The sequence below is a fragment of the Rhea pennata genome, chromosome Z (genome assembly GCF_028389875.1).
Source record: "Rhea pennata isolate bPtePen1 chromosome Z, bPtePen1.pri, whole genome shotgun sequence".
Taxonomy (NCBI): Eukaryota; Metazoa; Chordata; class Aves; order Rheiformes; family Rheidae; genus Rhea; species Rhea pennata.
The window spans coordinates 42,001,179-42,024,860 of record NC_084702.1 but is presented as its reverse complement, the minus strand read 5'-3'; the positions used below and the strand labels follow the sequence as shown (position 1 = coordinate 42,024,860).

Below are 23,682 nucleotides of genomic sequence, written 5' to 3'. Positions count from 1 at the left end.
AAGAAGTTGATGCTACGTGCATGCTGCGGCCACCATTGCTGCCGCGATGGAGTTGGTCACCTTTGCCTATTTATTTAGGAAGCCTCTTTCAATCATCCTGCGTATAAAATCGGCCTTGACGACTTGCAGTCTCTAGGAAGTTGTTATATGAAAAGATGTATATAGTAAGGAGTTTTTCACATTTATTATTTACCAAAACCATGTTCTCTGTGGTATTCAAGAGTCATTGTCGGTTGTGCTGTAGTTTGAGCAACAACCCTAATCCACTGATCCTTATGTCTTTACTAAAATGTGGCATGTTGCTGTGAAGATGAAAAAAACATTCCCCAAGGTCAGGCAGTCCTTACGGCAGCAGTTACAGGTCCTAAAATGGCCAGCTGCAGTCCTGCCAGATTTTCCAGAAGCTTTAAGAGCCTTTCCTGTGCAGCAAATTTAAATAATACTAACAACAGGATTGGGATTTTTAGCCTTCGTTTTAAATCACCTTTCACAGCTCTTTTAGGAATGATTCACTTATTTCCCAAAGCCAGTGGCAAACAGGTTAAAAAAAGAATCAGTCAATAAAAAGTGCTCTAATTCTATTGCTTCTCACTATTAAATACATATATAATATGTACATACATATCTAATGTATTTATATTGTGTGTATATAGTGCGTATACACACACACACACACACATATTGTGTATGTACAGACGTGTAAATTAAATTGCTTTCTGACCACAGAGCCAACCCTAGTCCAAACCCACAGCAGTGCGTTGTCCTTCCTACGTTAGATCGGTGGCCGTTCGGCTCAGTGGTGCCTTGCGTGCCTGGCCACTTATTTTATGATCCAGTCAAAGCCAGCAGGCCAAATTCCGTCCCTGTGCAAATTCACTTAGCGGGGCCAAACAGGCGAGGCGGATGGCGGTGCGCGCAGTGGGTCTCACGACTGGAAAGCTTCGGGGGCAGACCCACATCTGGCCCCCGATTTGTTAATCGGCAGAGCGCCGCTTCCGATTTTGAAAAGTGAGGCTACGCCTCTGTTCTATGCTAAAATTAAACCAATATACATCATAAGCTTTACAAATGCAACTATTGCTTTCCCAATCCCCCAATAAAACTGTTTTTAAGCATTCTGTAAAACTAACCCACACGGGCTAGAAAACCAGTCGCTTAAGTCAGACTGCAAATGAAATGTATCGTATTTACCATACGCATAAAGCCACCGTCTCCTCCTGGAAGTACCAGACCCGGCATCGAGCAGCACGCCCGACCCAGGCTCTCCGGACTCTTAGCAGAGACGTACGTGGCCACAGTTGTCCGGCAGCTGCCGCTCGCCAGCGCCAGGGCTGGTAGTTAGTTATCACAATAGCTATTGTTTAGCAGACAACAATTCCAAAGGAATCACCTTTTACATCACCGGATACGTCTGAAATGAACTCAGAAGTCACATAAAGAACAGGTGCAAAGACACGGTGAAGGAACCCTTTGCTTACAGTAAGGAAACGGAGACATCACAGTTACCCTTAGAGCTTGCATATTTATTGAACAAATCCTACTAAAATAGCTAAAATACATTGGGTACTTGTAGTGCATTATTAAAGAACACGTTGTTACAAAAGCCTGCGGTTTCAGCAGTACACAACTGCAACTATACATAAATGCCACAACTGCTGAATATTATTTCTTGCTCTATATACAGCACAGTAGACGTATCTACTCTATTGGAAAATAAAATGTACAAGAAAAGGGATACAGAAGGTGGGGAAAGGAAAGAAATCTAGGAAGTGCAGTGCATGCATTGGTATTTAACAGTCAGAAGCTAAAACAGTTCAGAACAAGGCCTGCCCTGTAAAAGGAAGAGCTAAAAGACAGAGTTATATAAAAAATTAAGGTGGGCTTTCAGACTGTGTCTAACACAACAACATTCCATGAGTAGATGATACTGTTTAGTTTTGTGTTCTGTATTGTTTTGTATTGTTAATTCTCTGGGAGCAAAAACAAAAATGTAAAACCCACGTTGACAGTATTGTGGAAATGTACTCTTTCCCTTCTAGGAGGTCTCCTTCTGGAAACAAATTTTATTTTTCTGACTATATCCCCTAATTTATGGATTTGAAGAGGACATTAAAATTTGTCCCCTCTTTCAAAAAATCTTTAAAAAGGCAAAAAATCAAAGAGATTTTGAAAGACTGGTGGAAAATTATTGCTCATCTTACTCCAAGTTAGGTGGATAGGAATCAGAAAGGAGATTTTAAGTAAATTACAGTTTTGTGATTGCTCCCACTATAACTGCATGTTTGTGAGTGGACCCTGATAGGGAATCAGTTCCTCACTTTACACTATAAGTAGTTACTCACCTACAGCACTGAATAAGAAAGCCACACTGAAGACACAAGTAAACAAGTCAGTCCAGTCTAAAGAACAACATTCAGAAAAACAAAGTACCAACACCTTCTCAGAACATGGAAATAAAAAATAACTCCATCAGAGCTACCTTGCCAAGGAGCATATTTAAAGTCCAAAATAGCACCATTCATCAGTGTCTCAAATCCCGTGGCAGCATCACAATCACTTACCACAAGGAAACCATGAGTTTCATACTACTTCTATACATCAAAAGAGTACATGGATAAAATATAGAGATATACAGACAATTGATGAAAATAAACTACTAGGCTTGTTACATCTTAATGAAAAAAAAAAGGGGGACTCTCAGCCTCTGCAAGAAGCAGTTAGGGATGGTGGAAATGGAGAGAGAGCAGTTAACCAGTTGCATGTGAGCAGTGGAGTTTGAGTAGTGGAAGACATTGCTGTGGTAGAACCAGGCCTGAAGGCCCACCTGTAATGTTTGTAAACATGGATTCACAGTGTGAAATTCTGAGAGCTTTCGCTTGAGTCAGAATGTTAAAAACTATTTTTATGGTACACATTTGTCCACTGTTATTCTCTAAAGCAAGGCTCAGAGTCCCATAGTTTCTTCTTACACTTGATGATATACACAGAAACAATTCCCGATATATGACATCATGACCTCATCAAACCCATACACCATATGTAATACAAATGGAGCAATTATGATTAAAAAGAGTAGAGGTAATTAATTTTGGTGAAATGGTGTCCATAGCCATTTACTGGAGTCAGGAACGCCACTTCAGCCTCACTTTTCTTCTTGCGATTTACTTCCTTTGAGATAGGAAGATATCCCTGCAGAGAAGAAAAACAGTATTAGTTGTGCTTCCACAAAGGCTGTTTGATGGGGTCCACCCTCCCTTTTCATATCCTAAAGTTTTTATAGTCCTCTAACTGCAGTTTAGATGTAAACACCTACTAAACACGGCTCACTCAATGTAAATACTAATGCCACAGGGAGGAAAAGATTGTTTAAAAACTAAGCAAGCCCAGGAACATGAGGAAACGTCTTTACTTGTAGAGTGGAACAAGTGAGCCCTGGCAGATGAAGTACAAAGGAGTTGAGACAACCCCTCCACTCCTGCTGACGCTGGAGCGTTCGGCCCTGTGCAGCAGCTGGGGCAGCCCCAACCATCCTAGGGAAGCTGGACGGGGTGAAGCTTTCGAGTGACAGCCCTCTCCACAGCTCACCATCCGCTGTGCATCCGGCGCTGCTCCTGTAAGGGCTTTTTCTTGCTACCACCCTACTGAGCAATTGCAGCGCAGGCCAAATTTTCCAACTCCTTGACTGCCTGGGTTCATTCCAGGAAAACATTTCATCCTGGAGAAGCAGGGTGAGCACAGCCACTCCATGCACAGCGGTGCGGGAGAGGCGGGGGCTTCCCGAGCTCAGCCCCTCCACGAGGGCTGGCACTGCACGGCCCCAAACCTGCGCCTGCGCACGTTGCATTGCAGCTGTTTTGGTGTACCAGGAGGGCTGGTGACTTGCAGTTACCTGTCCTGCACACACAAGGCATAAAAATGCAGGCACAGCACCTCAGGATCGATGATGCAGAGCTCACGGCCACCAATCTAAGGAAGGCACAGAGCCCCTTCTAAAAATACAACTCAGTGCTGACACAGGTAACCAAACTGTTAATGGGGTACTCTACCAATGAATTCCTTTGCTTGCTTTTTTTTAAATCTCAAGCTCCTTTTTATGGCTCCACTTGGTCTCCAACGTGGAAAGGATCTCTTAGATATGAAAGTCCATTTCATTATTACAGAGGATCTTTCAGAGCTTAGGCCTCTCATCTTTTAAAACCCTTACACCTTAAGCAGCTAGCATATACTAATAAGTGACTTTCCTGTAATACATCACTGAAAATACCATTTATTCTTTCCCTACTGGTACTCTAAGTATACTGTATTGTATTAGCATGGTCACTGGACAAGTTAAGAAAGAGCGTCACGTTGGCCAGCTACCTCAGATCGGCTTTTGTTAACCATGCTTAAATATCGCCCCCACTGGCTTAACTCTAGGCCTATTTAGGAAAGCACTTAAATGTACATTTCAGTTTGAGCATCAATAGGAGGACTAAAAGCTAACCATGTGCTTAAATACTTTGGTGACGATTTGTTACAATGAGATCTTAAGCAAACCACTGTTTTTAACTAGTAATGTACTGTAAGTGATTGAAAAATATCTGGGTTTTGTGTTTAAGAGGTAAGAATTGTAAAGGTGATTTACTGGCTTTACTGCTTAGGATATGTTCATCAAACAGAAGATTACCTTTTTTTTTTTTTTTTTTGAAGTTTCTTTAAGAAATTGAAGCTGTCTTCTCTGAGTTCCATCATTCTGACAGGAAAGTTGTGAACTTCTGAATTAAGAAATAAACTTGCAGCAGTTTTACAACTACCAAGAAAGTGCTATTTTCAGGGTCTTTCCCTCTCCAGGCTTTTCTGAGGCACGATTTTTTTACTGGAGTGCCCGTATTAGCTACATTTACTTGTGCCAAGAGCACAACCATGCAATGACTTTCCTACTGTCTTTGTCACAATTTATAGGTGAAATTCTGCTTTCTGGCACGTGAGCTGCCGCCGCCGCACCGCGCCAGCCCACAGCAGTTCTCCGGCTGAACACAGAGCCGAAATCCTCTCCTAGGGGCAAAGCAGGCCCTCTCCTGAGGGGCACCAGAAATAGAGCAACCGAGCAGAGCCCGCTGTGAGGGCACATGCAGAAGGGCTCTGCAACTTGGGGGCAGGAGTGGGACTGGAAACGTACCTTATCTTTGCTAGAGCCAAACTGGGAATTCTGCCTGAGACAGAATTTCAGAATGAAGAAATATTGTTCAAATACAAGCGTGACTGCACAAACATGCTCCTTCACAGGACTCCAGAAAATTCCATCCTCGCGATAATGTTTTTGCTTTTTTTGACGACTAAGTTTGCTACTTGTGTATCATTACAGGATATGTGGGGAAAACGAGAAACTTGCACATGCAAACAGGCACACCACACAGACCAAAGAGCTGGGCAGGCTTCCAGCAGCATTGTGTTGGGCAGTTCCTTTTCAGCTGTGAAAACAATCTCAGTCCTGAAAGTCTGCCATACAATCATAAGATAAAAAGTCCCATATGACCCTTCTAGGTCTGGAAATAAGTTGCCTTTAATAAATATATCCTTTTGTACTTGTTGGTTGCATGAGAAAGAAAAGGTCTTTTATCTGAAATTAAGAGTTTAAAAAAACCTACTCATTTAATTTCGTTCTTTCTTTAGTCCAACCTGTTTAGGATTAGCAGTGAGTTCATAAAAGCGTTAAACTGAAGGACTGAGCACTTTCTGCAGTCTGCTTCAACAATTCACCCTGATTAATTTTATAAGCCTGATGAAGAATATTACATTCTAAAGACACTCAGTTTCTGTTAAGGCTGATATTCTGCTGGAAGCTGGACTCTGTGCAACTCATATTCAAGTTGCTTTTGAAACTCAATTATGAAAGAAAATTTGGAGCTAGTTCTAAAAATTGGTCCTTCTATGCATATGCCAAATATCTTTTGAAGAATTACATAAAAGCTAGAACAAACACATGGAACTTGCAAAGCAGGAATCTAATCACTGTAAAGAAAAAAAAAGCATAATATTTTTCTTACCAGTTCAGAAACCATAATCCCTTTTGATATACTTTTTTTTTAAAGATACGTGTAACACTAAAACATGGCTATTCATAATATAATGCATTTAGCTGTTGTTAACTAAGCTGCACATAGTTCACAGCTTTATTCCTGTGTTCCAGGAGCAACTTTGTGTAATGATGAATGATAACTCAGGAAACACTGCTAACTTTATAAGTGCGAATAAAAATCATCTAGTTAGCACACAGCTGATTCATAAAATTAGCAGTTTCATTTAATGTAAGTGTGACCATATATAGCACATTCATCTTAATCCAGCATTGCTATCAGCCTATTTAGCTGAACTTTTGAAATATTTTGAATGTCAGAAACGGCAGTACTGCCATATACGTTAATTTAAAAATAGGCATGATCACACATGAGTCTGCAAATCTGATGCACACAAATGCAGCCCAGCTATGAATTTTAGAACTTCCTTTAAAGAAAATGTGGAAAATATAGTGCTATCCAGATGGAATAGCAAAGTTCTGTTAACAGCGATCTGCAGCCTAGACAGTAATCGAAATTTAATCAAAACAGTTTTCGGTGTACTCTCTCCTTAGCTTACCTGCCAATTTTTTTGCCAGATTTTGAGTCATTAATGAAAGAGAATATGAGACGAAAACACACATGTTCTGTGGTTCTGAGTAACTGCTTTATTTTCCTGTTCAAATTTCATATCCAGTTGGGGGGGTTATGAAATCAGTAAAAGTGATAAATCAAAGTATTACCAGACTTGTCTGATATGCCACATCTTCTGCATTTATGTTAACAGTGTACTTGTTCCTTGTCAAATTTAAATGAAGACTGCCATCTTTGTATGCTTTAACTCAAGCAAGGTAAAACACCAGCACAAAACTTGGAAGAAAATGAGAAAAAAAGAACAAGGGAAAAAGGCATGGAAAAATCTCCTTCCCTCTCCCTGTATTATCATTAACTTTTTTTTCTCTGTATTGCCAAGTTGAAAATTACCAAAATCAAACATTCAAAATCAGATGTCAAGCTTGCAAGATCATGAGACAGACTTAAGAAACATGAGCTTTTGAAAATTAGTATGTTTTCTTTCTGGTATGTAAGCCAGCAAGAGCTCCATGTTTTCTGCAGCCCTGAAGGCTAAAAACATAATTTTAAAATGAAAGCTGAAATCCTCACTTAACTGCTTGGCTTAAGGAGTCAAGGCTTTAAGAAAAACAGAATACCATGAGACTCGTGATGAAATCATGAGAGCTGGCTACTCTCTGGAAGCAGTCATAAAATCAAACCTAAGGAACTTTCACAGTGCTTTCTACAGAAAACTTTCATCTTAGCAGACTGTTTGTTAGATGAAAGAAATTACAAAAATAACTTTACCTTTGGAAATCCCCCATCCCCTCGGCTGGTTGGAAAGAGTTCCTGGCTAACCCAAATCGTTAACCTTGGTTGATAAACCTGCAGTGACATAAATATATACAATTTCTTACTAACAAAGAGAGATTCATCAAATGCAATCAAACGGTGTTCATGTGACAGCCCGCATTACTCAAACCAAAAGTCTAATGTCAGTCGAGTTTAGCCCAGGCTGCTAGCGCAGTACACATTTGAGTGCCCGTGACAATAAGATCTGTCCCTAGAGCATTTCAACTGTACTGTAAATGACATGCTGCGTTTCACAGCCTTTCTTAAAGAGCACAGGACCTATCTTTTTCTTTGGGTAGGTTTAGCTCCGTTGGTTAGAGCGTGGTGCTGCTAATGCCAAGGTCATGGTTCAATCCCCCTATGGGGCTACGCTGAGGGTTGGACTAGATGTTCTCCAGAGGTCCCTTCCAACCTTACCATTCTATGATTCTAATAGGGCTTTTGGACTCTCTTCAAGAAATTCTGCAATATGGCAGGACTTACACATAGAAACAGACATCAGTTATTGTTAAGCTTACTTAGGGTTTTGTGAGACCACGTACATGCCCACTCTCTTTGCCTCCAACCCATTATACAACATCCCTTGCAAAGGACACTACAGACAGCTGTCTTACTGAGGAGGCAGAAAAACTAGGATGAACAGCTCCCACAATGCACTCTTGAATTACAGCTATGCCCAGCACCATTAGCAGCCATAACTCACTGGCAAAAGCCTGTTTAATGAAGATTATTATTTTTATTGATGCCTGCACAAGGCAATGGGAATGCATCTTTGATAATCCTTCCACAATGAACTGTGGACAAGAACCTAGCACCTTCTGAGGTCACTAAGCACAGCTATAATCCTGTTAGTATCTTGTTTTTTTGACATTAAAGGAATTCCTACACTTTACAAAGGACATAAGGTAAAGTAGATGTCAGTAGGGTTTAATGGTTAAGATACTGACCTACAGCTCAACTGTGGCAAAACTTCCTATGCTGTCATGGGAGAGAGGATTTGGGCTGACTCGTTCTACCTGACACCAAGGGAAGAGCCCACTTCTCCTAGGCCCGCTCCACGGTGGAGAAAGGGAGTCACCCTGGGGAGAAGGTCACGATCCAAAGCAGCCACCAACAGTGGGGGGGGAACCCAGAGTGCCCGAACACCAGGCAGGTCAGGGTGCACCTGCATTGCAGCCCTCCCACACTTCGGTCCTCTGCTGCAGGAGGTGGTGATAGCCATTCTCCAGCTTGCTCTCGTTGAACACTACCAAGTGCAGGTACCAGTGTTGCAGACTACACTGATGATCTTAAACTTATTTTCCTATTGCTTCTGCCTACTGGGCCTTTGGTCAATGAATTAAACTCCTTCTGCATAGTTTCAAGCTGAACTCCTTTATCACACCCTTCAAACTTCTTTGCACTTTGGGACTCAAAATTTACCTGGTCACTTAAATTCCTGGTGCATTAGCTTTGTTCACCTGCTTGCCACTGTATCTACACTGAAACCAGAGAAATGTTTTTATTTTTGTGGACTTGCAGTTTGACTATTAGTAGTCACAGCTGGACTAGATGCAGCTTGAAGAAATTATCAAAGAATTATTTAAATCATCTTTCTAAAAAAGAAATCTGAGCTCTACTGTAAAGTAAGAAATATACGAGAAATTTAAAATAGAGAGTCTAAGGCATTGCCTATTCCAATAAGCTCTTCTATGATTTTCTATAGTACAAAATGCAGTGCTGTGTACTGATTAAAACATCAAATCTTTTTTTCTTTTTTAGCTTACTATGGGATAGTAAGCCAGACAAGCCAGTTAAGCTCTCTGGGTATGTCTGAAATCTAATGCATAGCACAGGGTGCTCTGTAGATTCATGAGTTCATGTTCATACTGAGACACACAAATGAAAGATACCAAGTAACTCCTAAGCTCTGCTCTTGTTATTTTTAATCACTGATTACCTGTCTTGCAGTTATATCTTGATTTTGTTGTATAGCCATAGCCTTTGTATGAAAACCCATAATGTGAACCAGCAATAGTGGTTCAGCTCTACTGCAGAACATACTCACATGAACAAGTACACAAAAATGTGTATTTTCCTGTACAGGCAAGGAATAAGCAACAGAATACAGTATTACTTGTTATGGTGTACATCAGTTTCTGTATTTTCCATGCATCTGAGATAGACTCAAATTAATCTATACACCTTCTCGTCCCAAAGTATTAATAATTTAGCAGGAATAAAACACTTGCACTTAAGTGACAAAAAGGAGCATTCATCTAAACTTACTTACATTCATAACAACTTGGAGGGACTACAGCATGAGGGTGAGCTTCTGGGGTGGGGGAGAAGAGGTGTAAACTCTAAGATAAACTAACCAATAGGCTCCATGATTAAAAGGAAAAACAAAAATCACAAACCCCCCAAACTATCTTTCACATTAATTTCCTCTGGGGACAAAATACTTAGTAACGTCCTACTTTCCTAATACCTTCTTCAGAAACACCTATTGCAGCCACCACTGGTAGATAATAATCACATGGACCTACTCCACCAGTAGTAACTGCAATGCTATAACCCTATCAATGTGATGAACCTGGCAGCCAAAGCACTGTCACTCCTGCCTTCCGTACACAGCTGAAGGGCCAGGGCATCACAGCTTCGGTCCTCCCTAAATGTTAGATGAAAGAAACCACAGAGGGAGTTTCTGGAATGGAAAAAAAGATGCCAGTGTAGAAAAGTCTGCTTGGGACTTACTAGTCCACAAGGAAAAATAATTAAAAAAAAAGATACGTCTGGCCACGCTACCTCCTCTGTGAAACGCTACTTAGATGTTTAGATAAGGTGGTTACTAGGGTGCTATAAATACACAGCAAGAGCTTTTAGTCAATTACAGAAGCTCAAAACAACTGATATCAATGTCTCAAGATGAGCTATAGCGAGAGCGAAAGTGCAACAAACTGCTCTGTTACAGAGGGCCATGTAAGGTGTGCAGCATCCCAGCTGTCAGCATCAAGCAAACACTTCTAGATAAATGCTTTCATTGATAGACACCACCTTTTCATCTCTTAGTGCTTCCTGTGGGAAGTACTTATCATGGGAGTACAGGCTTGACTTAAACAACAAAAACATGAGGATTCATGACAGGATTACCAAACTTTAGAATGGACTGAAAATTCAAGTTCCTGCAAGTCTAGATAATGAGTCAGAGTAGGCTGACTCAAACCGATAGCCTCACTGTTTGATGATCATTAGTGAAAAAAAAAAAAAAAAAAAAAACAAGCTAGTAAACTTCAGCCATAAGCTGCCAGAATGGATGACCCCTAAACATCTGACTAACATCATTACGTGTTGGGAACATTATTTTCTGGCACATCACCATTCACTCCCACATTGCTAAATCAGGGGAAGAAAACCCCACTGACCTGGGAAGTGCTGTGTGAGACAGTATCCTGCATTAAGAAAGCTCTTTTCCCTGAGAAATTGAGGCCAGCTTCCAAAAGAGAATTACAAACTGTAAAGCAGATAGTTTATAACTTTTTTAGCCTCCATTTTCTTAAAATCTATAAAATAGTAAAATTAGGAAAAGCATAGTAGTGGAAAATAAATGCTCAATCTATTAACCAGTTATTACAGCATCAAGACTGCAATGCTATTTACTGCTGCTTTGTTCAAAACAGAAGGATTTCTGGGAGCAGACTCTCCTTTTCTCCTCTGCTCAACAAACCAAGAATTCTCTTTTTACTATTGCAATGGCTCTATCTAACCAACATTTCAAGACACCAGCACCTACTCTTCCATTTTTTAGCTACTGGTCCTCCTATAAAGCTCCTTGCTCCTTACAAGCAATAGGAAGGGAGCACAGAATTTTTTCCACCTTCAAAGCAGATATACAAAACAGTTTTTGAAGAGTTGGACTAAATCCACACTATCAGTCACAGCAAGGTGCTAAAATAAATTTCTTGCTACATGATCCTAATTCCTACACATACAGAGCAATCTCTGAACACTCAGATATATCCAGAAGAAAAAGCACACTTAAGACATCTCAAAGATTGCGGTTTAGCACAATGAGCACACTCCTGCTAAGCATTCCTGAGCTTTTTATATTTAAGAAGCAAATAAGGAAAGTGTCCTGAGATATTTTTTCTATCTTTTTATCTTTCCATGGGAGTGATGACTGAAGTCCTGTTCCTCACATCTCACTCCAATATTCAGGAGTTCAGCTCCACTGCGGCCTGGAATTCTGACCCATGACTTGATGAAGAAAATTAACCACTCCAAGTACAATGGAAACCACCTTTTGACAAGTTTCAGATAACTTCTTTATCATGTAAACTAACTCTGAGGAAAAAAAAAAGTAGTCCTCCAGAAACTCCTAATTCCAAAGAAAAAGTTAGCAACTCACCAAGTCTAGTAATTCTTCAGCGAAGCATGAATGGCCATGTGCTGAGGAATGGAGGGGTAAAATATAAGTGTTGAAAGAAGGAAAAACAGTGGCAGTGCATTTCTCTCATGGCATATTTTTCCACTCCGCAGCACATTAAAACTTCCCTGATGCAGGCCCAAATACTGAGGGCCTGTGATTCTGCAGCAGCGCATAACGCAGACCTGACAGAAGCTGTCCTTGCACCATGCTACCCTGAGGACAGACCATATAGCTGTAATGGAATAGTGCTCCTCCTCCTCATTTCCATACCTATATTTCTTTAAAATAGATTAGGGATTTTTCATCACCGTTGCTCTATGTTGCAATGATGTAAATCAACATTAAAGCTCCTAGAGGAAAAAATGTAGATTATTTCCATTCTGGCTGATGTCAGAATCACCAGAAGTGTCTGGCAGATTTTCCTTCTCAGTTGTTTCCTGTTGCATTTTCTTTTGAAAAAAATATGACATAGTTCCTGCTAATTGGAAACAGTTATTACTGTGCAGTATCTTAAGTTTCTCAGCTATCAGTTGGTTTGAGCTTTAGTGGCTTCTCCCAGCACATTTTACCATCTACTTCTTAATCCCCTCAAAGCCTCCTGCTACAGTAAGTTCTGTTTGAAATCGATGGCACACTATTATCACCCAGATGCATAAAAAGAGTCTTCACTATAAATCATGTTGCAGTGCTACTCAAATATCAGATAAATCATTCTGTTATAAAACTAACTCATTTTAAAGAAAACTGGAAGAAAACCTTGTGCTAGGATCAACGTATGTTTTATCATTAATTCCAGTGGAAGAGGTAAACTAGCACTCCCATCTGCAATAGTTATATTTTAACAGTGAGGGGAACATTATGAAAGCATATATTAACGTCCACCATGTTCCAAAGCTAGCGTGCAAGATTTAATACATACAGCAACTGTCAATTGAATGGTTGTTGCTTGTCAGAGTTCTGTTGGATTGTAGTCTGCTATCAATCAACTTTACCTTCTGAATCTTCTAGAGAGGGAAATGCCAGTGTAACATCAAGAGTGCTCATCATTACTCCTTATTTCAAAGGGTGACTGAAGTTTTCGTGAATCTTTTTTGTATTTAAGAAGCTGTAGTCACGATTAAATAGGATGCTGCTGTCTTGACAGGCTAGTTCAGAAACAGGCTCATTGTCAAAGCTTTCAATATTAAACTAACAGAAACCACAAGTCTCCCAAGTTAAAATGCAAACTTAATTAAGCATTTAAAAGCATCATGAATAAATGGCTTAACAGGTGTGAGGTTTTTCAACTTGATGAACTTGATTGCCGTTCTTGCACGGTTCTCCATCACAAGTTTGAGCCTCTTGTGTCTCTGTCTTCACATCTTCAATATAAGGCAGGAGAGCAGGTATTTCTAGCAATGCTGCTTTCCAGATCAGTGCCATGAACATTCAAAAAATCAGCAGAGAGAGTCATTTAGCATTTGGTTACTTCCTTGCAGCAGGCAGATGGAGATATATGGTTTGAGAAAACTGACGAACAATTATACAATTGTTCTCTTCTGTACTGGGTCTGTTCCAGCCAGCCTTTTTGGCTAGGCTTTACCTGCCGCTACATGAAGAGCTGATACATGGCAGAGTATTGGCAGGACAGCTGCACACCTGAACTTCCCTTTGCCTTCTGTGCATCAGCATCCTTCGCTGGCTCTGCCTTTTCATGGGCAAGATATTATTCCTCCCCGTCTGATGACTCAAGCTCACAACCACACAGAGATGAAAAAGCCTAAATGAGACAAGTAAGCTTTTTCTTGCATTCCCCTCTCCACGCTCTAGATGAATTAGCAAGCTTATTCATCAGGGTTTTCTGCAGTCTTTTTTTCATTACTTCTTCAGTTTCTGTCACTTTCATAGAATAGGATGTCATCTGCTCCTTCCTTATACAACATCAGGAAGTGACCTTGGAAGTAATTTTCCTAGGTTTCAAATACAAAACTTCTCATATAAATCCATCTTCTTCTACAATGTTTTCCCGGTGACATTGAACTATCTGCTACTATATAGTCTCCTGCATTGGCTCATCTTCTTTAGCTTCTTCAAAGAACTCGCTCTTATTTTCCTCCACAATATAATGTACCATTTCATATTTTATGTATGTATTTACACCTTTCTACAACATGTAGAAGCAACATCTCAGTGGCTGTACAAAATTCATTAAAAACATGGTTTTAAGACTGATATACTTTAATGCTTCAGAGCATCTTGCTGCCAGAAAGGATTCTGGTGAAGACTAGGTGCCCAGAGTAAACACATTTTTCCACTGAGGGGCCTCTTAAGCGACTACTGGCCTCCAGAAGTGAGTATGGTTCTGAAGAGGCCAGAACACAAGCTAAACTAGCTTGAATGTAGCCAGTACACTCCCACCAAATTCTTCAGCTGGTAAGATCCCTTCGACAAAAACTTTAGTTGTCTTCTGGCGTACTGAATGAGTTAGTTATAGAAAACACTTCATTCTTCCCTGGAGAGAAATCCTCCCCACACCACCTGAGCGTAATGCAATTTTCTGACACAAAGATCAATTTGCACTTCTCCTTACTACTCAAGATGAATCTAGCCTGTGTGCTACAAGTGCTCTCAGGCTGATCTTTTTCTTCATTAAGCATGCAAGAGCCATTGCAAAGCACTGTTAATATTTACTGTGCATATGAAGAACAGGAGCAAAAGAAAACAAATCTTATACTGTGAACATTGTCATAAATGCTCATCCAACTTCTGACTGAATTCATGAATTTAACAAAGTTTCCCATCACTAGAGATGGGAAACTCTTGAAACAAAAAGAATCACTCTCCTTGAAATGAAAAGAATCACAAATATTTTTCTTGAATAAGCTGGGGAAATTAGCATTATATTATATGGAAACTTCCATTAACCAGTAAAACAATTGTAAATTACTTCATTCCACCAAAAAAATACTATAAAGCGTTGCAGAAATTGAAATAACTAAATAACCCCTCCAGAAAAACAAACTCAAAAACCTATGCAACCCAACACCTTTTTCTCTTAATTTTGTCTGTGTACTGCAGCGATAGCTTTTGTTATATTACTTAAGGTATTAACATGCACACACAGACAACCAACTATAACAGGCCTGAAAATTAGAACAGGATTTGAGTTTTCAGGCACATGCTTGTGAGGTCATCACGGACTCTTCAAGCACAAGTAGGCAGTGAAACATCTAATTAGTGGCTACTTGTACTTGACAGTAGCTGCAGAAGCAAATGCAAGTCTCTGTTCGGTGAACATATAGTATAGCAGCAAAATTCAGGGCCAAGGGCTGCATGCTCAGCTTCTCAGGTAGCTTTGTACCTAACATTGACCAAGTACTGCAAGGGGAAGACCAGCAAGAATAGCAGCCACTAATGGAATCCTCAAGGAAGAACAAAAAGAGAGAAAGTGCAGAAAGACACTTCTCTTGCATGCTCTCCTAATTCCCTCTTTTCAATTTTGAGGGACACAAAAGGTATACACCAAACTGAATCTCAAAGTATGCTTCATTTTCTTAAACTTCCAATAAATTTTCTAAACAAGTGGTCTGTGTACGGCAACCTACAGAAGAATATACGATTTTGGATTAAGTTTTTTTTTATTATTATTTCACTTAAATTTCTTGCACATACCAGAGATATGACTAGGCATCCACATGGATGTTCTCCAAGTGGTGGCAAGCACACTAGCTCTGCTGACCACTTTCCTGTGAATCCCTGCAGTGAAAGTCTTACCCGTCACAGGATACCAACCTCTTGCCCAACCAGCATATTTCAGGCAAATATTAAAGGCCTCACTGGTGCTCTCAGAAATGAGGGACAAAAACTACATTGTACAGACAGCACTTACCTTATTAAGAGATGTAATGGCCACAGGTGATGATACTGTAGCAGAGGCTTGAAAGCATTATGGTACATTTACCTGCACAGTCACCATATCACCTGCATCTACCATCATTTAATGTTTACTACTTTATTGTTACTCCAAATACGAGAGCATAACCTAAACTGTATCATATATATTATATATATTGTAAATAATCAAATACATATGGATTCTAGGATTTACCTAATCGGTAAACATGAAGTAAAACAATTTTGCTTGACAAGTTTTTTTTGTTTTGTTTTGTTTTCTTACTTAATTACTTAACTGAGAAATTAAAGGTGAGAAAATTTCCACAGGATTTTCTTCTGCCAACAGCAATAGAGTTATTTAAACTCACACCATTTCATGCTGGAAGATTCATCACTGATATATTCATGTCAAAATAAAGAAGGAAGATTTGTACCTCTCTAACTTAATCTTTTTGAGTAGCTGTAAGATGGCAATGTGTGCTTTCTGAACAGTAATGTTTTAAGAATTCAGGAGTTCTTTCTGGTAATGTGCATATTAAGCCAAGGCTTACACTACCTTCAGGGAGAATATACAAAATTTCGCTGAACTTTTTTTGAACACGTTCCCACAAAGCTATGGATGCAAGTAGAGAGACAAGAAGGTTAGTGTTCACAAAATTACTCCAGAAACATTTCTTCTTGCAGGATGAAAAAAATGTTACATATTTTGAGGGTTGATGCTTTTTTAAAATTCAGTATTTACAGAAGGAAACATCAGTAGCCCTCACAGGAACATCTACATAGGGACTCATTCAGTAGTGCTACAGTGAATTTGCCAGACCAGCAGTCTAAATCGAATTTCATATAACACTCAATGATTCATAGTATCATTCCACATTAAACATTCGAAAAGAACATTTTTGCACCTTTCCAGATTGTACCCTCAACCAATATGGTTTAATGAGGTATCAGAGTGAATAGATCTTTGAAATAAAAACAAAATACAAATATTTAAAAATATTTTTATTAAAATATCTTGTCCCAGTCAATGACACTGTCTACGTGAACTATTTTATTAAGTTGTTCTGGGGCTGCTAGAAGTAGTCTCTCTCCTCTCTCTTTAGCTATACACACAATGATCAGAGCTCAGGTGTGAGGTAGCAGTATTACAATGAAAAAAAAAAAATCTGTTCATTGGCAAGGATTTTTGCTCCCAATCTTTAAAAAGCAAAGTGTCATAACCATGTAATATTACAGGTGGTATGTGATTTTTGATTTCCCTGCATTTCAGCCTTTGTGAAAAAGGCTTAGTAAAGACTTGTCCTGGGAAAAGACAAAGTATTACTCAAACTTCCAATCCAGTTGTCAACACAGTCCTGTTCAGATGCAGTACGCTGGTCCCTAGTTCTAAAATTTTAGTAGCCTGAGTGTGGATATTTGTGACTATCTAAACACACACATACATAGATAGTTTCTTTGTTTTTAAATGTACACGTGAGTTGTATCACAGAAATAACCACAGTATCTGCCTTGCACAAAAATATTTTTTTTAAACTCCACTTTGAACTGTTCTAGCTGTAATCAAGTAAATGTTTTGTCTGCACAACTGAACAGCTGAATTAGCAAAAGTATTGAAAAGGCTGTGTTTTTATTTTTACTTATTTATTTTGTAAGCTGGAAAGGCCTCAACTCTTCCTAAGTTTTCAGTAATCAAGTAGTGTAGGACAAATTGCATCAAATGTATCCTTCATATACAATACATGAGCATACTAAGAAAGCACAATACCTACTGAGACAGCCAAAACTGCTCAACTGTCATCCCTCTCCATAACTTTTTTGACCAGATTCTACCCTTGCTACACACAAACAGAATCAGATCCAATTTATTTCTACAGCTTTATACAATTCTGAACTATCATAAAGGAGAACAAAAGAGAATTCAATTCCAGATCCAGGCACAGGAAACAAGGTAGTGTAAGTTTTCTCATGCCAGAACCAGGAGTTACACTTGCCCAGTGTGTATCTAGTATGAGGCTGCACTCAATGCCTCATGCTCGTATCTCATTCCTCCTATTCCTCAGAGCATATAAAAAGCACATAATAACGTCTGCTTCTGTCAGACAAATCCCAGTCTCCAGTTTCCACAGATTATCCTAAAGCTGTGAACTTTGAGCTTATTTTTGTTAAAACAACAACAAAGTCATTTTATGAACACAGATCACCCACTGAAAAAACATCCTTCATGACTGAAGACATCAGTCAGGCTGAAATCTTAAATATAAACTCTCTCTCTCTCATATGCACATTAACCTAACTTAAAAGACATTATACATTTCCCTTGAACTACAAAAAAGAATGGGTTGGCCATTTTTTCTCCTTCATCCAAATGCAGGCTGTCATTTCTTTGACTTTGATGAAAAAAAACTTTCCTCCAGTTGTTTTTCCTCTCCAAGAGGCCACTATCCCATTTTTCCTTCTTCTCTCTCCTTCCCCCCCCCCCCAAGTAAGACTGTAAAATGCAGAGAATGCAAATTATAAAGCAGTCTCGAAACTGATCCAGTTGGGACAAGGATATGCTACAGAAATGTTCAGCCCACTGACCTCCTTTGGGGGTCTTTTGCTCCAGGATGATGTAGCTATCTAGCAGGACACCTCTGCAGTTCCACCGCGGTAGTGTTTTAGAAGGAAGCCATCAAACCATAGCAAGTTGGAACAAAAATAATGAGCTGCTCTAGAATATTTTTTGTTTCTTTGTCTTCAGGTAGGCCAAAATTAAATTATAAAGAATATATCTGTTTACTGATACACACATTTATTAGTTACTGATAAACCTGCCATTTAAATTCCTTAGCACCAGCACTGCAAACTCTCACTACTGAACTTGAAGTCCAGAAATGAACTGCAGTGGGAACAACGGGGATAAAAGGACACACCTGATTGCTTTTAAAATGAAACAGACCACTTTTTGAACTGAATAAAAGGTCCGTTTGATTTTTCTTTCTTTTTTTCTTTTTTTTTTAAAACTGTTACCTTAAGAATAACTGCATTTTCTGGTTTTGCTAAGAGTTGTCTTTGGAGGTCACAAAAAACTGGATTTATTAGACTTATTTTATGTCTTCCTACAAAAGACTTTATTACAATGACTGGATTACATAGCCTGAATACATTTTAAACACAATTACAGTACAATTTTATTTTTTTTTTAATTAGAACCCATATCTTTTCTTAATTAGCAGTGAAATCTAGCTTTGTATGTTACAACATACAGCATTTTCCAGGAAGGTAGTGTACTGAATTTCCAGCATTTCAAATAAAAATAATAATTGGGAAAAAAATAATCTCAGGCCTTTCTACACTGCAGAAAAATATGAAAAATTCTTTCCTCCTTCAGGGGTCACTTTGCAAGCAAATAAATTTTACACAAGTAAGGACTGATTCTTAAATGTCAGGTGTTCTTGTGCAAGATGGTTCAAACATCCATGAGTTAAAATTTTCGTAAGAAAGCAGTCTGTTTTGCCTTTTATTTCTCTTTACATTACTATGATTTAAATACTATACAGCTCTAAGAAAGATTCATTAACTAGGTATGAGCAAACCGTAACTCCAAGTCTAGGGAAAGGCGAAGCAGATTTAAAACGAACCTTCTAGAGGAGTTTTGTTTTTAAGAACTTTAAGAGATACTTTATGGAATAAGAACATTAAGAAATGAGAAGTTAAAACAGTGGAGTTAAACCAAGAATTAATTTGTTCTCATTCAACAAGCTTATTCTAACCACTCTTAATTTTACTGTAAGCTTAACTAAATCATTAATATATCTTCAGTTTAGCAAAGCAATAAACATTACATATTTTCCCCTTTTTTAAAGTTTAGTTCAGCCTGGTGAAATGTAACAGCTAAATTCTTCCTGACTTCAGAAGCAGAATAGAGCCCCTTGCATGGGCTGGTGTATTAAAAACAACACTTTGACAATTATGGATTTTAGTGTAGAAAGTGTTGATTATGTAAATATGTAAAGAAGAATTTTTCCTGCACATTAGAATGGTTACAGAGAGATTTAGAATAAACACAAGAACTATGCCAAAGACAAGTGTGTCCACTCCTGTAAGGAAAGTATGTCAGTGGTCTGACTTCATTTCATTCGTTGTTATTGTGCCAAAAGTAAAAAAGGGGGGGGGGGGAACGTGGAGGGAAGGAAGGGAAGGGTGGTGGTAGGGGAAGAAGTTCTGCCAAGTCTCACATCTTAAGCAAGCCTGTAAGTGGGGGCAAAAATCTCATCTTTCTTAGATTGAAATTCTGATCAACAAAAACAACAACAAAGAAGGAATTAAGGATTTTCAGAACAAATACAAAACTTTTCAAGAACAGCCAAGTAAGATTTTAATTTATCTTACACTCAGAACTAACAATAGAAAAAATAAACAGATCGGTAATTACGTTTGATTTTCTGCATTTGGATAGTTCGAAGTTGTATTTTATGTTCTGGCCTACAAGCTGGCTTAAAAAAAAAAAAATGATTTCACTGATTACTACAGGAACCTTGCTAGTTTTATAGAACCATCTGCTGGTAAAAATCAATGGCTATTTTATGCCCAATAAAACTTAAAATAATCTTTTGTTCCATAGATAGTCATATATTGCACATAACAGCCTGCATACTATCTCAAAATGTGGGCTGATTGTCACCTTGGTGTTGGTAGGAAAACAGTTGCCTCTTTATCCAATATTCCACAGTTGTGTGAACAGAATGTATTTTAACATGATTTCTATTCACAGCTTAAATGAATCATTTCCCTTTTAATTCCCCACCCCCAGCTATTCATTTATATACAGATGAGCAAAGCATTTTGATAAAAGTAGGTTCCAGAACAGACTAAAACTCCAGAATTTGCAAATTAGTTTCTGCAGATAGAAATTATATAAAACAAGGAATCAAACAGAAAAAAAGATTTTATGAGAGATTATGCATTTTCTTACTTTAAAATGTTCTTTGCTTCACTCCCCACCTCCCACCAAAACAACTCCAAAGACGCAGACAAGCATAAAATAATTTATGCAATTTCTTTAACTCCATCTTTATAATATTACGTCCTTGAGAGCCTCACATTTTGGAAAGCATTCGGTGCCAATGCACTCCCTATGCAAAGCTACTTCAGACTAGCTATTGCTGCTAGTACAAATTAGCAGATTTTTGACCATGCAAGTGGTATGACATAGCACCCAACATACATCACATTTACGTGAATATGTATATTCAGACATAGTTCAGTAATAGCTGCATCTTCAATCAAAAATGCTGTATGTCTACATATATAAGCAAATCTAATTCTGCCTGTTTTACCTACCCTTTAAGTAAAAATTTTCTTTGTCCTGCTGATTCTGAGGCACATAACCTTTCTCAGAGAATACCATATTTAGAGAGTGTTTACTATAATATGCTTCATCCTTAAAATTAGGTACATCACCAATAGTATCTTATATTTTAACAAATAGGCTATAAACCAGTAAAAATATACATACAATTAGTAGTGAAGGAAACAGATAATTGTTGCAATACTGTTGCAACTAAGTGCTTGTAAGCTCAGTTAGGCTGAGGCCTAGCCTTTTTTTCTGAAACAGATCCTTACCACAGAAGAACAGCATTCTGAAAAATTTACTAAAAATATAAGTTTGTATTTTATGCACTTCCCTCACAGAACATTAAATCTGTTTCACATACTAAGCGCAGTGACCTATTTCTTCTTTTTTGGGGAGGGAGGAAGGAGGGAGAAGTGGAGTTACTGGATACTGCTTTGTCTATATGTATTCCTATGTGTGTTATGATGTGTATTTTTCGTAATATTCTAAACACTTATTGTTTCAATTAAATAAGCCTTACTGCACAAAGAGAGATTTCAGTTCTTTTATTCAAAAAATGCATTAAAATCAGAGATCCAGCATATGGAGGTTTTCAGAGTACATCAATCATTGTGTGGCAAATCCCCATAATCTCAAAAAGTATGTCTAATATAGGTCATATTTATAAATGGGTGTTGGGGATGTGGAAAGAAGGCTTACATGTATATTTTAAAAAAGAAATCACTGATTCTTTGCTAAAGTAACTAATTCTTACCATTTTTAGATTCTGTTAAGTCTTGGGACTGCAGTTTCTCTCAAGTAGCACAAGGAGAACAATCTGAAAGTAATTTAAAAAAACAAAAAAAAGAAAAAAATACTTTAAGTCCAACTGTCGCAACATTTAAAAGGCTTTTTGCCAGCATAAAAGTGAATGAGCCAAGTATAAGCTTCAGTGGTTAAGATTAAAGTCATGCAAATTATTCTAACCACATGTACGCTTATATATATCATGCTTCTCTGCACTTCAGTGGTCTGTAGGCTTAAATATAGGACAAAGGAATCCCTGGTACCTGGATTTGCAAAACCCTACGCTATTCTTAGCACTTTGTACATCTCTGAAGAGCACTATACCTAATGGTTAACACACTTAAAAATCAACCAAGAGGACAAAAACCTATCATCCTATGCTTACTGTAAAGGTGGTCCATTGTTCGTGGACATACTACAATATGTATTTTTTTGCAATCAAGAGATAAGTATAACAGTGTTAGGCTTTCACAATGCAACGGCCCAGAGAGTAGGTATTTTTGGAAATGGCACTGCATTACATAACCTCCAGTTTTCTTTCTCCCTCTGTTCCACACACACACAAAGACACACACACACCCCTATTTTAAATAAGGAGGAAAAAAGAAAGAAGAGTAGGTGCCATCTCATTTAAACAGTACCTTAAATTAGTGCTCTCTTAATTGACTGTATTTGTAGCATACCTCCTTTATCAGATTTCATCTGTGACAAAAATTAAAGTTCTCTTCTACTGATTATATATTTCTTACCTATAGTGTGTATGTATGAAATGTAATTAGGTATGAGTCATATGTTTACACACAAACACATACATACGTATTGAATATAAAATTGCAAACTCATATACCTATCGATGTACATAGAAACATTTGGAAGAAAGCACACCACTAAATGTACACCAAAATACGTTTGTTTTGTTTCAGTTTGTTTTCAAAAGAACCACCCAAAATTTAACTGCTGCACATGCAAAAATGCAGAAGGCTGTTGCAAGAATGACTGCTTTCTAAAAATAAACCCCAGCAGCCTGAGAGGAATCCAGTGTCAGGGCGGAGAAGAGGGAGATTCGTTTTACAAGGGAGAAGAAAAGAGACGAAAAGCCAATCCGAGAGCCTTGCATGCATGCTAAAAAAGCAAAGTGCATTAAGTTCAAAAAATGCATTTTAGTGTCTTTGGAGTGCAAAAGCCAAAAAAAAAAAAAAAAAAGAAAAAGAAAAACAAACAAACAACAAAAAAAAAGGCAGTTTTAGAAAAGCACTTCACATCTCCCCTTGAATGTGTGGAGAAAAAAACCCAGCCTAGAAATCCAGCCTTAAAGCATAAAGACAAAGAGTTAAATATATATACTGCACGTTTCTCATCTTCTTTAAGAAAGCCTGCTTGGAAACGTGCACCGAGAGGGGGGAAGGCAAGCTGCAGCAAAGTCCAGCTAAGGGCAAAAGGAAATGAAAAGAAACAAAGAAAGAGAGAAAGAATTAATAAAATAAAAAAAAATCTGTGGATTGGAATTGCATATACTTACAGACAAAAGCCCCCGCTCCCTGCTCACTTTCTGTCCTTTCTACATGATCTGAAACACAAATGTGGATTAAAAAAGGGCAGCATGCTACAGAAGGGAATTTATAGTTGGGGGAGTGGAGAGAGGGTAGGGGGTGTGGGGAAGAATGACTGCACCTCTTCCAAAGTGCAGCCTTGGAGAAAAAAGAAAAAGGGGTGGGGGTGGCTGGGGGAAAGTCTCTCTCGCTCGGGCTGGGTTTTGGTTGCCAGTGCTGGTTATATTGAACAATGAGCTAATTCTGATGGCAGCTGGCCGCCTGCCAGCGCTCCCCCTCCCCGCTCGG

At 38.6% G+C, this 23,682-nt stretch overlaps 1 long non-coding RNA gene across 1 annotated transcript; it reads right to left on the bottom strand.

Annotated features, from left to right (window-relative positions):
- Positions 1 to 3,107: 3,107 nt before the first annotated feature.
- LOC134153984 (uncharacterized) lies at positions 3,108 to 23,682 on the bottom strand. Its single transcript, XR_009961295.1, has 3 exons — positions 23,364 to 23,682; positions 21,813 to 21,875; positions 3,108 to 3,189 (listed from the first exon to the last, which is right to left on the bottom strand). It is a non-coding gene; the product is annotated as an uncharacterized LOC134153984 (long non-coding RNA).